This window comes from Nicotiana tabacum, chromosome 15, assembly GCF_000715075.1.
Source record: "Nicotiana tabacum cultivar K326 chromosome 15, ASM71507v2, whole genome shotgun sequence".
Taxonomy (NCBI): domain Eukaryota; kingdom Viridiplantae; phylum Streptophyta; class Magnoliopsida; order Solanales; family Solanaceae; genus Nicotiana; species Nicotiana tabacum.
In genome coordinates this window covers 90,869,844-90,889,303 of record NC_134094.1, presented here as the reverse complement: position 1 = coordinate 90,889,303, position 19,460 = coordinate 90,869,844, and positions in this window count along the sequence as shown.

The window sequence follows — 19,460 nt, the reverse complement described above, 5'->3', positions numbered from 1 at the left end:
ACGATTTTCGTCATTGCATTCTGCTTGATTGGCAATTGTTTCTTCTCCAACAAAATTAAGTATAATCACAGGTACGATTTTAATGGTTGCTTTTATACATTGCATTAGCTGTGTATGGGATTTTAATTTAGAATTAGTTTTATGATTTTATTTTTGGATTTTTTGTTGATAGTAATCTTAGTTGAATCGTTTTTCTTTTTTTATTTGTCCTAAAATAGTTTCCTAGGTTTTACTTTGATCAGTGCATAGTTTTGTAGGTTTTACTTTTACGATTTGTGTTTTTAGGCTTTTTGAAAATGTGTTTGTGTTTTTGATGAAAATTCTATATATTCTTTAGTGATTGTTAGAGACGTTAAATTTTTTATAAATTTTGAAACTCAAATAGATGATGCTATTAAAGCTTGAAGTTTATAATACTTCAAGGATAACTTATTCTAGGAGCTGAAGTTTTGTTTTGTGTTTTGTAAAAGTAAAGTATGTTTTATGTGTAGTTTTTATTTTGTTTTTGATGAACTTTAGCATTATTGGAGTTGAAGTTGTGTTCTGTATTTGTAAAACTATAACTTATTTTGGCTGAAGTTTTTGTTCTGTAATTGCTGAACTTCAGTATTCTTAGAGCTGAAGTTTTGTTCTGTATTTTTCTGAAGTTAAAGGGCTTTAAAATATAATTTAAGCCAAATTATGCTAAAGTTTTTAATGATTATTTTGATAATGTTCTGAAGTTATTTTTCCCACCTGTAATTTTTTTGAACAGATGGCATACGGGAAATCCAAAGCACCTAAAGATCCTAAGGCACCTAAAGCACCTAGAATACGTAAAGCTCTTTTAGTCCATGTTGGTGTACCTACGAAACTAGAGGAGAGATATTATGAGTTTCGAGATTGGTTTAATTGTCCTGCTTACTGGAAGGGGAACCACGATTTGAAGGATTTAATTGCATTTTCTTGACTCTTGCACAATAGGAGAATCTGAATAATGGTACATTTCGGTATATCATGGATATGGAGAATTTCCATTGGAGCATGAAGTTGGTTCATTGTTTGATTCTTTCTCGCGTATTCACCAATGATCGAGATTCCATTAGTTTCAAGATTTTTGGCCGTGATGTGTTGTTCAGCCTTGAAGACCTTCACGTTATGTACGGTTTGAGGATCACAGTACATAATGTTGAAAAACTAATTAAACGAGAGAGTAAGATTCTGAAGCGCTATTTTGGGAAGTTTAAGGGTGTGACATTGAAGGACATTCGGGAGTATATGATACAGAATCAAATTAAAAAGGATGATGTGAATTTCAAACACGTATGCGAGAGTGATGAAGATGTTGTGAAGCTTATAAAAATTCTTATTGTGGAGTATATTTTGTTCAGAAGAAAGCATGAATCAACTGTGTTGGAGGAGTATGTATCTATTGTTGAAGACGATGAGGCTTGTCTTAATTATTCTTGGGGTAATGCATCTTATGAGAAGCTTATTACCTCAATGAAACATGCTTTGGACAACAAGGACAAAACCAATGCAACTGAGTATAATGTAGGCTGATTTTCATATCCATTATGTGTTTGGTTCTATGAGCGCTTTCCAGATATTCGAGACAAGTATTTAAAAGATGAGGACTACCTTAATGTCCCTCAAGTTCTTAGGATGTTACGTTATCCATATTTGGGAGAGCCTAAATTTAAAGAACTTCATACAGATTACTTCAGTAATCATGGTGTAATTTAATATTCTTTATTTTTCCTTTTTTCTGTAGTTTTGTTAATATATTGACGTATCAGTTTTATTTTATTTTTTCTAATATACGTTTTTATATTAAACAGAAATATCGGACATTTAGGGTATTGGAGATAATTCCTACCGAAGAGGAATTGAATTCAATGCCTTTAATTAGACAATTACCATACAACCGCAGTTGTTCGAAGGTACTGAATCAGGTTCCTTCAACTGGTGAATCACCACGTAGTCGGAGTTTATCAAAAGAAACCAATTGAACTCCTGTAATTGGAGAATCACCTCGTACCCAGAGTCGTTCTAAATGTTCTACAATGGCGTTTGATGATGAATTAGTTAACACAATATGTTGTGTAAGTTTTTTTTGTGTCTAATCAGAAGTTTTTCATACTATTTTTTGCTTAATTATAGGATATTTTATGTGATGTTTTTGTTCTATATTTTGTTGAACTTCTGCATTGTTTTTTTAGCTGAAGTTTTTGTTCTGTGTTTGTAAAACTACAGCATATTTTGTCTGTAGTTTTTGTTCTGTTTGTGATAAACTTCAGCATTCTAGGAGCTGAAGTTTTGTTTTGTGTTTTGTAAAAGTAAAGCATGTTTTGTTTGTAGTTTTTGTTTTGATTTTGATGAACTTCAACATTCTTGGAGTTGAAGTCGTGTTCTGTATTTGTAAAACTACAGCATGTTTGGCTAAAGTTTGTGTTCAGTATTTGTTGAACTTCAGTATTCTTAGAGCTGAAGTTTTGTTCTATATTTGCTAAACTTCAGCATTCTTAGAGCTGAAGTTTTGTTATGTGTTTGTATTTTCTTAAATTGTTATGTTTCTATTTCTATACTAGAGGGTAACGAGGGAGGTTAGAAACCATGCAACAGAAGAAAGGTGCATGATCGCGAAAGAAGTTGTTCAAGAGTTTCGACGGGATGAGCGATTTGTTATTATGGATGAGGTTGTGAAAAAAGTCAAGGTAGGCTTATTTACAGAGAAGATTTTTTTCCTGCTAATGTTATTCTTTTATTCATAATAATCATTGTTAGTAATTATTTATAGGAATATTTTGATAAGAAGTTTGAAAAGTTGTTTGAGATTGTCGACAAGTCAAAAGGAAGAGATGATGACGATGCAGATTTTGAATTCATGAAATACCGACAATATGATAGGATGAACGACTCCTCCGTACCTCAATCTAATATTAATGATGGTCATGACGGACTGCATAAAGTCGCAGATGAAAATGTAAGAGGTGAGCAAGCAGTTGTTGAAGGCCAAGTTCAAGTATTCGAGCAATTTCAATGTGTTGAACGGCAAGTTGAAGCGGAATGTTCTAGTGTTGATAGTGTCACGACCCAAAATCCACTATAGGTCGTGATGGCGCCTAACGCCGCCGTCAGCCAAGCCAATGGTGATTTACCAATTTAATTACTCATTTTATTACTTCTGAAATCATAGATTTTTAATAAGTAAGGAGTTTTACACTTCTAAATCCACGGGAAGCGTACAACATTTGTAGTTTAATAAAGAATTTAAAGGCGTTAATAATATACATACCATAAGCATCAACTAGTATAACCCAAAACCCCGATGTCACAAGTGCATGAGTATTTTCTAAGGAATTCAATAATAATAATACAACATCTGTCCAGAATATAAATTGATATGATAAAATACATAGTACGATGGAGACTCGGTGAAATGTGATGCGTAGCTTGGAATGCAGCTCACATAAGGTCCCCTCAACAGGTGCGCCTACGCGCCAAGATGATCGCCAGATGAACCTGTCAGATCCTGCACATTTAGTGCAGAAGTGCAGAATGAGTACGTAAATCAACGCGTACCCAGTAAGTATCTAGCCTAATCTCGGAGAAGTAGTGATGAGTGGTGGACATTGACACTTACAAGAGGTCCAATAAAATAATATAATAATTCATAACAGATATGAAGTGCACAACGATAGTGGGGTAAATCTGTAAATTACATAATCTTCCAAATAGTTTTTTAAAAATATGAATTTCTCGATCTTATATTCTACCTTAACAACTCAGAAAATGTCAAGTGCTAGTATCAAATAAATAAGGAATACCATATAAAATGTCGGGCATCAGTGGAAAGATTATCTCGTGAATATTCGGAGTACTAGCGATATAATGCATGATTCTGTTGAGGTCATTCGGCCCGATCCAAAATAATGTGTACACTCCCGAGGGTCGAGCGACACAAACCATAGATGCATCTATTATACTTCTGAGGCGTTTGGCCCGCTCCACAAGAAAGGAAGAAAGTTACCGAATTACGAGACACTTGTTTACAATACAGTACATGAGCACAGAACGAATATGATCTTTACCATTTCTCAAATAACTCGCCCACAACTCAAAGTGTTAAAGCTTGGCCTATTATACATATATTTATTTCTAAATCAAATTTAGTTATAACTTTAATTAATTAAACCAGCAGAACGAGTTCAAATAATTCAATTATTACATGATAAAGTCCTAAGTCTACCCGGACATAAGCATGCTTTAGCTACGTACGGACTCTCGTCACCTCGTGCGTACGTAGCTCCCACAACTAGTTGCACATAACAATAATTATAACCTAAGGGGTAGTTTCCCCTCACAAGGTTAAACATGAGACTTACCTCGCTCCGAAGTTCCATAACAGGCTCCAACGCCACTTAAACACCTCAACCCTATGCCAGTCTCTCCAAAACTAGTCAAACAAATGTGCAAATCCATAAATATATACTTTATTACCCATAATTAATCAATTTATAACAATTCCCAACTCCGCTCGAAAAGTCAATAAAGTCGACCCTCGGGCCCACGTGCCCGGATTCCAAAATTTCTCGAAGATAAACTTTACCCATAACACTACGAACCCAAATATATGATTTATTCCAAATTCCATGTCCAATTTCGTGGTCAAAATCTAAAAATAATTTCTAGATTTTCTACCAAATTTTCTACAAATTCCTATGCTTAAATCCATATATAAACCATGTATTCAACTCACAATGTGATGAAATCACTTACCTCATAATAGATGATGAAGATGGCACTCCAAAATCGGCTCCCATGGACGAAATGAAGTGGAATTGAGCCAAACCCCCATTTTAAAAGAACACACTACCCAGCCCGACCTTCGCACCTGCGGTCGATTAGTCGCTTCAGCGGCTCCGCACCTGCAAAAATTCTCATCGCAGGTGTGGTTCCCACTAAGCTCAGCCAAGTTCGCTTCTGCGGACAAAACGCCGCACATGCGGCGTCGCTTTTGCGACCAGTCCCCCGCTTCTGCGGAAAATCCCCCAACACAAACCTCACACCTGCAGAAACATTACCCGCTTCTGCAGCATCGAAAGTGGGAGATTCTTCCGCTCCTGCTCCTGCACCTCCACCCGCTTCTGCGCCCAGGGTTTCTCTTCTGCGCTTGCGCAGATGCGGCCAAAGCTCCGCACCTGCGGCCCTTCTCCTGGCCGGCTTTTTCCGCTTCTGCGACGACCCCCATCGCACCTGTGTGTTCGCACCTACGACCAAACCACTGCAGGCACAGTGACACCACATTTCAGCAGTTTCCAGGATTACCTCAAACCCAAATTTCAATCCAATTTCAATCAGTTTCAAACCCGAGGCCCCTGGGACCCCATCCAAACATACCAAGACATCCCAAAACACGACACGAACCTACTCGGGGTTTCAAATCACATCAAACAATATCAAAGTTGTGAATCGACGATCGAAACCTTTCTTTAAACTTTCAAGCTTTCAAACCTCGGCGAACGTGTCCGATTCATATCAAAACATTCCGGAATGAGGCCAAACTTTGAGCACAAGTCATAAATCACAATACGAACCTATTCCAAGACTTAGAATCCCAAACGGACATCGACAACACCAAAGCCCACCTCAAACCAAACTTAGGAAATTCTAAAGCCTTCCAAATGCCAATTTTCCACAATAAGCGTTGAATTGCTTCCGAGTGATCCGACACTCAACCCGAACATACGCCCAAGTTCGAAATCATCATATGAACCTATCGGAACCTTCAAATCCCGCTTCCGAGGTCTTTTGCTCAAATGTGAAACCTTAGTCAATTTTTCCAACTTAAAGCTTCTGAAATTAGAGTTTTCTTTCCAAACCAACTCTGAACTTCTCGAAATTCAATTCCGACCACACGTACAAGTCATAATACTCGAAGTGAAGCTACTAATGGCCTCAAACCGCTGAACGACACGCTAGAGCTCAAAATGACCGATCGGGTCGTTACATTCTCCCCCACTTAAACATACGTTCGTCCTCGAACGTGCTAAGGACTGCTCCAGAGTTTTCCAAAATCACTGTTTAATACCTAGTGCACCTACCCATGCCACCACTACCCAGTTGAGCCATTAGCTCGATTCAGACTGAAGATCCTCTCAATAACCTTAGCTAACAATCTTTAGAACCAAATTCCAACTTTCGAATTTCTCTACAAAACCCGAGTCTAACATAAGAACACCGTATCAATCACTACACACTGTACAAAAACATGATCGTACACCTTTGTTGCTTTCACACTATGCACCGCATAATTCACATGCCCATAATTAGGGTTGCTCAACGGACGGATCAAGCGATTATTTACTCTTAATAGTTTGGCTTATCGGTTATCGATTTTTAAATGTATTAATCCGCTAGCCACCCGATAAGATATCGGGCGGATTGGTATCAGTTTAGCTATTATCGGGCGGTTATCGCTTTAGTTTCAGTTGATTGAAACTTAACATAATTCGACACAGTGTTGGGCAGTACATATTGCTGGAAATTAAATGAGCTATTTCAAACCAATTGTACTGTCTTCACATTCTTGTGCATTGATCTAATTACATTTGTAATTTGTTCAATATGATTTTCACTCCAACAAGACGAAAGGAGCACTTTTGTTGTTCCACCATCTGGATACCAAACTTCATCGATCATTTCCTCGAATATTTCTAAGCATCTTTGGTACTGTTTCTTTTTAGAGTATGCTCCAAGTCTGGAAGTCCAAGTAACCACGTCTGGCTTCAAGTTCTTTGCAGGAAGTGATTGGAAAATCTCTTCCATTTTTTTGATAAATCATGATCGTCCATATGCATTGATCAGGATATTGTAGGTGGTAATATCGGCTACATAAGGTCCAACTTCGATGACAGTTAAGAGTTCTTCCATTTTTTAAAACTGACCAAGACGACCATACAAGTTGAGCATGTTGTTAAGAAGAAAAGTATCTAGTTTCACCCCTTCTTTCTGCATCTGCTAAATTTTATATATATATATTCTTAATGGGTTAACGGATTATCCGTTAAGAAAATTAAATAATCTGCCCCCAAATCGATAAGCCGTTAATAAAAATTTCAATCAATTCCCCGTCCGTTAAACCGCTAACCCGATACCAATAAGCCATTAAGCTTCGGTTTCGGTTCGGGTTTGAACACCCCTACCCATAATACATCCTCCGACAATAACAATTGAAATTTCACGAATCTGATGCCCGCAATACACCTCATAACACATATGAGCCCTGTTCCAATTCTCACAATACCGCCATGACGAAAGATATGTGTAAAAATAAAACTCATAACCACTTGCCGAATCACAAATCATGGAGTCTCTCCTCCTGACAAGAACCATTACATTATTCTGAACTAAATAACGATATTTTCTCTTTAATGTACCTTTTATAAATCTGATTGCACTAATTCCAGGTCCAATAATCTCGTCTCACCAAGGTCAAACTGCTCATGAAATGAGTCACCTCAAACACTGACCAAGATCTTATGCAGCACCATCAAAGATCTAACAAGCTACGACTCGAATATAACTCATAAGGAAGAACGAACTCTGACAGGGAATTACCCAGCCTGCGTAACAGATAAAATGGCCGAATAAATGCTATGAACCTACCGTAGGGATGAAAATCAAGTCACAAAAAAAGGTGTAAGGAACTATGCTCAACATCTCGCTGTTGCGGCGTGCAACTCGATCTAACATGACACTGTTGCGGTGTGCAACCCGATCCAATCATGACAATATTGCGGCGTGCAACCCGATCCACATAACATGCCCATGGCGGCATGCCACCCAATCCAAACAATTTGCCCGTGGCGGCGTGCCACTCGATCCGCACATAACAATCAAGAAGGAAACATACATAACAAGCCGTAACTCTTATACTTACGAAATGCCCGAATACCGACCATAAGCAGAAGTGCATAGTACAAATACTAGGGAGACGGATAGCGCCATACGTTACGAAACCCAAGAACAACTAAGGTGCGATATATGATCTGCATCTCGGGAGCCATCCTGCTCATATAACACCACAAGCTACACGGACCTCAACACCTGTGCGAGTAATCAAGTCGTCTCACAACCCACATGGCACAATAGAGATTACACAGAATAGCTGATGACGTGAATAACATCCAATGCCCGACGACTCCTCCGTAGCAATGCTATGACGAATGAACACATTCGACCTGACGTAGAGCACACATTCACATTAGACCCACCAACGGACCTCAAACCGATTTTGATCATACCATACTGGCCAATAACCTTCTAAGGGTCCACAATGGCTCCATTCATGACACGCACGAGCAGCCATCCACTCCGGGACAACTCCCACAGTTCACAACCAAGGAAATAAAGCGCCTTCCAGGCATAAACTCTCACATTCACGATAGTACCAGAAATCTCCGTACTTGCTTTCAATCTTTAACAATCAGGTGACTAACATGTCACACTCATATAATTTCCCTGTGGCGTACGCTCCCATGACCTTCTGTCTAGGTAGCAAAGTCTGCACATCTATACCACCAACCGCACTAATTCTGTAAAGTAGATCAAGAATCTGCAAATCAATACACAAAGCCTCTTACATAGAACGCCGTTCTGAGGTGACAATAAAGAAAATGCCAGCCTACGCTGAACATTTGAATTTTCCCTTTCTCATCCGAGCTCGTGACATTTTTGACAACACCGAACCGCAACCTTGATCCTTAACTTTCAAGTTCTCATACCGCTCACTGCACCTATCATGTCGCTACCTGAGAATACACGAATTCATCATAACCCCTGAACTACCAGTAGAATAAACACTTCATTGGCTAGAAACCTTTCACTCAGCTCATTTCAGAAGAGCCAATGTAACACGCAACTGAATTCCCAAACCGCAGAAAATACAAACCTCGAGTCGTGATCTAAACCGCCATGACTCCTCCAGAATTCATTTACACCGCAAGGCCATTTGAATCAAATACCTCCCAAATCAATCAAGTTGTGGTGGTTGTCAAGCGCGTGCGTACAACCACAAACCACATGTATAACTTCACACGGTGAAGGAACTGATCATTGCCACAATCCTGTTGATTCCATCATTACTAATCGACCCAACTTCTTCCAATTTACTATTGACTTGCCTTAGAAATAATAGTAGCTCCATTCCCAAATGTAACGAACCAAATACGCACTCATCCCGAGTGACCCGCATCACAGGACCACATCGTCTCAATACTCTTGAACCATCTCATACTCTCATCATACGCACAATAGCACCTCCGACTAGTACACCCATTCTGCAAGACCTTCCACGAATCTGAAGCTATTTCTTCCTTTCCTCCAATACTGCACCGCACAACTGATGATAACATAGGACATTCCAAGTCCCGTTCGTAATCCACTGCGAAAACTCGATCCTTAACCACACAATGGACTCCAAAATCCTTAGGCATTGCACTTATATTCTTGAACCCACTAGGACCATTGTTAAGAGTCACCCACTCTGACCTGGTCCCGATTATAACCAAACCTCAATGCTCTGCTAGCACATGAACACCCTTTCAAAGAAGCAACCGGACGAATTCTTTTTCTTGTACATTACACCCACAGAAGCATAAACTCTGAGTCTTCCCAAAACCTGCACTTGAATCGATAAGGTGAAGTATAGCACACATTCATCAAGTTCCTTGCTCGAATTACCCCTGATGTTTTTTTTGTTCTTAGTCATAAATAATCCACTAATGCATCGATAACCAGAAACCGCACAAGCAGACGACCACGCGATCCAATCGTAGACGGTGGGCTCCCCCACTTAGCTTTAAGCTATCATCAGATAATGTAGAGCCCACGACGATTCCTCCTTCTCAATTACCATGATCTCGCACTTTTAACTGCCAAATTTCTTGTAGCCTCTTTTTAAACTTTTCATGAACATTACGAATTATCAATCATAATCGTATACTGGATCTTCCGCTTCATAGTAAGTATAATTCTTCGCAGAAATTTCATCAAAATTGCACAACCGTCGACATGTCCATATGAGATAGCACCCTTGTGGAATTCCTTACCGATATTTCCCAACGATGCTGCACTGGGTGCAACTACCATGAAATCAGTAAACCCTCTTGAACCCATTCTCGTCCACCAGCTGTACAAGTTTGTTCCTTCCCTATTGACGTCAACTGAAAGTTCAACAATACCTTCCAAACTCAAAGTCATGTTGCATCCGAAACGATAATCAAAGCTTCACACCCCTCTTTATTTCAAGCAAACCCTTTTCTGCCATATTCAATATTTCTCCGTACAATAACCACCATTCCAATTATAATCCGTGCACCTAGTCACTTTCCACCATGCCTCCCAAATCGCTCTAATCTTTCTCAAGGTACGTGGCTATCCTACCACCGAATCTATATGTTACTCTACCACTCCCACTTCGGTCAAACTATCTCATTTAAGAAACTTCTCGACCTCTACTTTTCATACTTGGCCTACTAGTAATCCAACCACCGCAAGACACCTCCCGCCATGTCCTTCCTCATACGTCCTAGCCAAAATGTTGCCTCAAATAAAATCTATACCTCTAGCACCTAAACTAAAGAATTGCTACCAACTCTAAGCCTCCTAGAAGATCTTCTTTTTCGATCCATCAATATTAGAAATACCAATTTGTTTATGAGACCACTACACTCCGCTATCTCTGACAACCGCTTCTCAGGCACCATTTCACAACACCCTGCCCCGAAGGCAAATTGAAGAAGACCATAATACCGGTGAACCTTAATGCATTCAAATAAGGACGACGACATCACATCACAAATGAGAAGTCAACCACGCTCGAAAATACCAAGTCTCGTCTCTTCATCAACCAAGGCCTGGACATCCATAGTCTAAGTGCCTTTCCTTTGCTGGAATTGAATGTTGAACCTCTAAATCATGCACTGAGGAATCTAACTTTCAAGTCATTCATTACCTCGACACATAAACAAGCACCCTACCATCACACCAACATTGTATGATAACAACACATAGACATCATAGCCATCTGTGCATAGTTTAAAAACCATAGGGAATACAGATACTGAGCTGGAACAAAGAGCATCCTTCAGCAAGGCGGCGATAATAGCCTTCTCAAACATGTAGGGAAAAATATCCTGCACCACGTATGTAGTACCAATACAACTTCTCGGCACCCAATTGACAACGAGCACCCCACGTCATGTAAGATGGAGTAGGAAGGAAATAAAGGTACAAACCTCAATGGAATCAAACCGCACGATGAGGAAATCAAGAAGGGGAAGTGCTCATAACAACCCTGTAGCCTCTCGAATATAAGTACAGACGTCTCCGTACCGATCCACAAGACTCTACTAGACTTGCTCATGACTTGTGAGACCTAAGTGAACCTAACACTCTGATACCAAGTTGCCACGACCCAAAATCCACTATAGGTCGTAATGGCACCTAACGCCACCGTCAGGCAAGCCAACAGTGATTCACCAATTTAATTACTCATTTTATTACTTCCGAAATCATAGATTTTTAATAAGTAAGGAGTTTTACACTTCTAAATCCACGAGAAACGTACAACATTTGTAGTTTAATAAAGAATTTAAAGGCGTTAATAATATACATACCATAAGCATCAACTAGTGTAACCCCAAAACGCGGTGTCACAAGTGCATGAACATTTTCTAAGGAGTTCAATAATTATAATGCAAAATCTGTCCAAAATGTAAATAGATATGATAAAATACATAGTACGATGGAGACTCGGTAGACTGCGATGCATAGCCTGGAATGCAACTCACGTAAGGTCCCCTCAACAGGTGCGCCTACGCGCCAAGATGATCGTTAGATGAACCTGTCAGATCCTGCACATTTTGTGGAGAAGTGCAGCATGAGTACATAAATCAACGCGTACCCAGTAAGTATCTAGCCTAGCCTTGGAAAAGGAGTGACGAGGGGTCGACATCAACATTTACTAAAGGTCCAATAAAATAATATAATAATTCATAACAGATATGAAGTGCACAACAATAGTGGGGTAAATCTGTAAATTATATAATCTTCCAAATGTTTATTTTTGGGTATGAATTTTTGACATAAACGGCTAAAGCTCCGCATCTGCGGCCCTTCTCCTGGCCTGCTTTCTACACTTCTGCGACGACCCCCATCGCACCTGTGTGTCTGCACCTGCGACCAAACCATCGCATGTATGGTGACACCATATTTCATCAGTTTCCAGCATTACTTAAACCCAAATTTCAATCCGATTTTAATCCATTTCAAACCCGAGGCCCCGGGGACCCCTTCCAAACATACCAACACATCTCAAAACACGGCACGAACCTACTCGGGGTCTCAAATCAATTCAAACAACATCAAAGTTGTGAATCGACGATCGATACCTTTTTTTAAACTTTCAAGCTTTCAAACTTCGACGAACGCGTCCGATTCATATCAAAACATTTTGGAATGATGCCAAACTTTGCACACACGTCATAAATCACAATACGAACCTATTCCAAGGCTTGAAATCTCAAACGGATATCGACAACACCAAATTCCACCTCAAACCAAACTTAGGAAATTCTAAAGCCTTCCGAATGCCAACTTTCCACAATAAGCGCCGAATTGCTCCCGGGTGATCCAATACTCAACCCGAACATACGCCCAAGTCCGAAATCATCATACGAACCTATCAGAAACTTCAAATCCCAATTCCGAGGTCTTTTGCTCAATAGTCAAACCTTAGTCAATTTTTCCAACTTAAAGCTTCCGAAATTAGAATTTTCTTTCCAAACCAACTCCGAACTTCCCTAAGTTCAATTCCTTTCACACGTACAAGTCATAATACCCGAAGTGAAGCTACTCAATGCCTCAAACCGATGAACGACACGTTAGAGCTCAAAATGATCTGTCAGGTCATTACAGATTGACTGAGCAAAGTTGCTGGATATGATGAACAATTATCATCCGAGAATGTAGGAAGCAAGAAAGGTGCAGATGATGAAGTTGTCGGTACCGAAGAACATGTACCAAGTTGTGATTTGGGTACTCCTATTGCAAACAGCAATGTGTTTGTAGATGCAGATGATGAACCTGTTGGTACTGAAGAACATGCATCGAGTGATGTGGGTACTCCTATTGGGAAAGGAAATGCATTTGCGGAAGCATTAGCTATTTGCCAAGAAATTTTAGGTGCAGAGACACAGGAAGTTGTCACTACAAGTATAAATATTTTCTATTAGTTGGCTCACAGATAGGTGTGAAGTGTCTTTGTAGTATTTTTAAAATTTAGTTAGTATTATTTAATAGGTGTGAAGTGCCTTTTTTTATGAAGATATAGGCATATATGAGGGTAATGCAAGCGGATCTGTTGGTATGCAAACACCATTTGTGTCGTAACACTTAGACCAGGTAGTTATTTGCTGCAATTCATTTACAGGGCATTGTTTTTTGCCTAATGTGTGTTTGTATAAGTTGTATTTATGTATATATTTTCCTTGTTTTTTGCAGATCTCATCTTATGCATCACAACTTATTCCAAATCCTAAGAGAAGAAAGGTGTCCAATTCTACTAATGTTTTGCGTGACACCAGTGATATCCCTAACTTCAATTTATGTTCATTTTCGCTGGGTAGTACATAAGAGACTGGCTCAGAAGCTAATTTTGATGTTGTTGTTGTTGGTGAAAAGAGACAAAAAGATCATGAACAACAGGGAGTTGGAGAAGTATTTGTCCCTATGGCTGTGGATTTTCCCCTGTCACTGAACTGCAACAGTTAGTTGTGACTGAGCAGCAGGAACATCAAGGAGAAAACCCCCCAACTAAAGTAGGGAAAATGATTCGTAAGGAGAGTATTTGGTAGAAATCTCCTTAAATCATTCCTAAACAAAAGGCAAGGGGACAAGATTGGATGTCACAACCCAAACTCCCACCGTATAACGTCATGACGGCACCTAGTCTCTACGACTAGGTAAGCCTAACAAATTGCGAAAAATAACAAAACGAAAATAAAACTTGGCAACTAACAACAATGGATAATTGAATAACTAGTAACAATGAAGCTCGATATGTACAATAACAAATACTCTATAAATACACAGTCTTCCCAAAACCCGAAACATCGTAAGTCACAAGCTACATAAGGAAAAATAACATCTCTATACATCAGAGTCTAATAAAAGGAATACAGGAAATGTTTGACATATGGGAGAATAGAGGGGGACTCCTAGGTCTGCGGACGCGACAGATGCACCTTGAAGTCTCCGTACAGTAGCAAGCACTTTCAGCTAATAGCGGGGCTGATAAGAAGTGCCTGGATCTGCACACAAAAATATGTGCAGAAGAGTAGCATGAGTACACCATAACGGTACCCAGTAAATGCCAAACCTAACCTCGATCGAGTAGTGACGAGGTTAGGTCAGGCCCACTGGTATATAATAAATAAAGCAGGGGAATATAATGGTATATTAAGAGATTGGAATTTAACAAAAGGAAAACACAGCAAAAATATTAGTACAACATATGAGGTACACAACAGGGGATCTCTCGAGATACCGTCTCGTAGTCCCGAATAAATAAGCAAAGAGATCTCCCGAGGTACCGCCTCGTAGTCTCAAAAGTAAATGTGCAGGGAGAACTCCCGAGGTACTGCCTCGTAGTCTCAAAAGTAAATATGCAGGGAGAACTCCAGAGGAACCGCCTTGTAGTCTCAAAAGTAAATATGCAGGGAGAACTCCCGAGGAACCGCCTCATAGTCTAAAAAGTAAGCACACAACACAAACCGTTAAATAGGACAGTTAAAAGCAAGATTTTTACAGTTATACTGATAAAGAACAAAAAAAAGCAGAAAATCAACTAGGCACGCTTCACAGAGTTCAAATAAGTAGTTAAAGAAAGTAGACATGCGATATTAGACTAAACAGGATAACTACACATATTGGAGTAGCTCAATTAAGAACGAAAACAGACTAATACTCATTTAAATGGTATAACTCAAATTAAAGGAAAAACAGGTTACTACTCAGTAAAATAAATCGGGTTTTACAACAAATAGCCTGTGTACGTACTCGTCTCCTCACGTACACGGCGCTCACATATCACAACAGTACCAAATCCTAAGGGGATTTCTCCCACACAAGGTTAGGCAAGCCACTTACCTCGAACCAAGCTCAATCAATTAGTAAGAATGCCCTTTCCTCGATTATCCGATTCCGAATGGCCCAAATCTAGCCAAAAACAATTTCATACCATAAATACAACTATAATAGACTAATTTAATTAATGAAATAAAGACTTTAACAAGAATTTCAAAAATTACCCTAAAGCCTCTCGGGGCCCACGTCTCAGAATGTGGTACAAGTCACAAAATATTAACACTCATTCACCCACGAGTTTATTCGTATCAAAATTACTCAAATCCGATGTCAAAATCTCAATCAAAACCCAAAATCTTAGTTGAAGAACTTCTTCCCATTTTCCCCAAATGTTTCACCCAAATCCGAAATTAAAAGATGAAATTAGTGTTAATGGGATATAACCAAAAATAAGTGAAGATTCGTTACCCAATTGATGTCTCTGAAAATCCCTCAAGATCTCGCCCAAATCCGAGCTCTCAAACTCAAATTTTGATAAAAATGTCCAAACCCTCAATTTTGAAATCTTATATTCTGTCGAGACAAATCCTTCTTCGCGAACGCGAAAGGACCCTCGTGTTCGCGAAGCACAAACTTACTTTCTCCCAGAATCCCTTCATCGCGAACGCGATACCTTTGTCGCAAATGTGAAGACCACTCAGCTCAACCCTACATGAATGCGGGACCAACATCGCGAATGCGTAGGCAAAAAGGCCCGGGGGGCCCAACCGCTCAACTTCCTCTACGCGAACACGATGCCTTCTCGCGTTCGCATTGCACTGCCTAACAACCCCCTCGCGAACGTGACCCCCACTTCGCGAGCGCGAAGAAAAATCTTCCTCCTGCCTCCAGCTCCTCTTCACGAACGCGGAACATCCCTCGCGAACGCGTAGAAGGAAACCAGCAACTGGGAAAACCAGAAAATCTGCTATCTTTCACAAGTCCAAAATGATCCGTTAAGTATCCGAAACTCACTCGAGGCCCCCCAGGACCTCAACCAAACATACCAATCAGTCCTAAAACACCATACGAACTTAGTCGAGCCCTCAAATCACATCAAACAATGCTAAAAACACGAATCACCCTTCAATCCAAACTTAATGAACTTGAAACTTCAAATTTCTACAACCGATACAGAAACCTATCAAACCAAGTCCGATTGACCTCAAATTTTGCACACAAGTCATATTCAACATTACGGACCTACTCCAACTTCCGAAATAGGAATCCGACCCCGATATCAAAAAGTCCACTTCCGGTCAAAATCTCCAAAAATTTGACTTTCGCCATTTCAAGCCTAAATGAGCTACAGACCTCCAAAACACAATTCGGACACGCCTCTAAGTCCAAAATCACCCAACGGAGCTAACGGAACCGACGGAACTCCATTCCGGAGTCGTCTTCACACAATTCTGACTACGGTCAAAATTCTAAGGCTTAAGCTTCCATTTAGGAACTGTGTTCCAAAATACTCCGAAACCCAAAAAAAACCTCCCGGCAAGTCACATAAACAGAAAAAGATACGGGGGAAGCAGTTAATAGGGGATCAGGGCTATTACTCTCAAAACGTCCACCCGAGTCATCACATCCTCCCCCTTTTAAAATAATCATTCATCCTCGAACGAGCATATAGACATACCTGAAGTGGTGAAAAGCTGAGGATAACGACTGTGCGTATCCTGCTTGGTCTCCCAAGTTGCCTCCTCGACCGGCTGACCCCTCCACTGAACCTTCACTGAAGAAATGTTCTTTGACCTCATCTTTTGAACATGCCTGTCCAAAATAGCCACCGACTCCTTAACATGAAATAGATCCTTGTCCAACTGGACTGAGCTGAAATCCAACACGTGAGATGGATCACCGTGATACTTCCGTAGCATAGAAACGTGGAATAACGGATGAACTCCTTCTAGACTTGGAGGTAAGGCAAGATCATAAGCAACCTCTCCAACTCGCCGCAACACCTCAAATGGACCAATGAACCTTGGGCTCAGCTTTTCCTTCTTCCCGAACCTCATAACGCCCTTCATAGGCGAAACCCGGAGCAAGACCCGCTCTCCAACCATGAATACAACATCGCGAACCTTCCGATCAGTATATCTCTTTTGTCTAGACTGGGCTGTGCGAAGTCGATCCTGAATCACCTTCACCTTATCCAGGGCATCCTGAACCAAGTCTGTACCCAATAATCTAGCCTCGCCCAGCTCGAACCAACCCACTAGAGACCGACACCGCCTACCATACAGAGCCTCATACGGTGCCATCTGGATGCTCGACTGATAACTGTTGTTGTAGGCAAACTCTGCAAGTGGCAAGAAATGATCCCAAGAACTCCTAAAAGATGCTGAAGTTTTGTCCTGCAATCTGTAGTTTTGTTATAAGTTTTTTTCTAAACTTTAGACTTATACATGCTAAATTTTTTAGTTCATTCCCTAAAACTTCATACTAAACATGCTGAAGTTTTTGTCCTGCTGTCTCTAGTTTTGTAATGAGTTTTTTTCTAAACTTTGAATTAAACATGCTGAAGATTTTTAGTTCATTTCCTAACACTTCATACTGAACATGCTTAAGTTTTTGTCATGCATTTTGTAGTTTTGTAATGAGTTTTTTCTAAACTTCATACTTATGCATGCTGAAGTTTTTAGTTCATTCCCTAAACTTATTTTTTACTCTGAATTATATTGTGATTAAGTTCACATATTATCTTTTGTTGTTGTTCATTTGCAGCATATTGAAGTGGGCGTATATTTCTTGCACAAAAAATATTGCTATCACCTTCCAAGTTATCTAGAATCAAAATGTGCAGTAACAAATTTACTTTTTGATCAGTATATGACTACGTTGGCTAGTGTTCATCCTTCAGATGAACAGAAGGAGAAAATTAGATTAAGTAGGAAAAGAGAATGGAGGAGAAAAGAAAAATGGAAGAGAAAAAGAGCAAATTGAAGAGAAAATAGGCTGTCAAAAAACAGGTGATTGAGGAAGTTGTGGATTCTGAAGAAGAAGTGGAGATTGAGGAATTTACCGAGTTTACCTAGTTTATTGAAGAATCAACCAGTGAAAAGGTGGCCAACTACGTAAGAGGCATTGACCTTTCTTGTGGTATCTCATGGGCATCTGTCAAAAAGGTATTCTTTCCATTTTGACTTATGCCAAGAGCTGGCCAGTCATCTACGCACTACTTTCATGAAATTCTGTATTTTTAAAATAAAACTATATATGTGTACGATTCTGTGAGCGATTCACCATATTAGAGTGGGTTGGAACATGTCCAAAATTATGCCTGGTTGATCCACACTTTCTCGAATGCTTGAAGTTTGGCACACAAAATAAAACTTATGGGGAAAATGCTCCGAAAGGTTTTACGATTAAGTGGATGAACACACCCCTACAGTAGGACAAGTACGTGTTAGGCATATATTTACCATGCATCTTATTTTTATAGTTTTTTCTTTATTTTTAGAGTTGTGTTATTATGTTAATTAATCTTCAATTATTTTCATATTTTTTTTGTATTGTTGATTGTGGTATATTTGCTCTTAAGTTTCTTGAGATGCGGTTGAAGCAACAAGATGTCTTTAGATCCAAACAAAGTGATGCATTGACATTCAATTGAGAATTGATTGTGAATCTTTGGGCTCATGGAAAGAAGAAAGCGGTTATGAAACTCTAGAAGAGCAACTAGGACATGACATTTGAGAATATGAAGACACTCTATGTGAATTTGTTTTATAGAGAATAAATTGTAAATGAAAAACAATTTGTTTTTTGTTATTTTTTCAATGATTTAAGTGAAAACAAAATTGGATTTGAGAATACATATTATTTTTTGTGAATTATGTGATATCTATCTTTTAAATTTTTGTTCTCTTCGCATTTATTAGTCTGAAGTTGTCTTGGATTGTATCAAATAACTTTGTCTCTTTTATCATGAACTTAAGCATGTTTTGTGAAACTTTAGCATGTTTAGTGTGAAATTTTAGTAAATGAACTAAATAACTTCAGCATGCATTAGCAAAAATGCATTAGAAAATTATGACAAAACTGTAGACTGCACGATAAAACTTCAGCATATTTTGGTATAAAGTTTTAACAAATAAACTAAATAACTTCAGCATATATTAGCATGAAGTTTTAGCTTCAATGTGAAATAACTTCATGCTACATTAGCATGAAATTTTAGCTTCAACGTGAAACAACTTCATGCTATATTAGCATGAAGTTTTAGCTTCAATATGTTTAGTGTGAAGTGTTAGAAAATGAACAAAATTTTATTAGCATGGATAAGT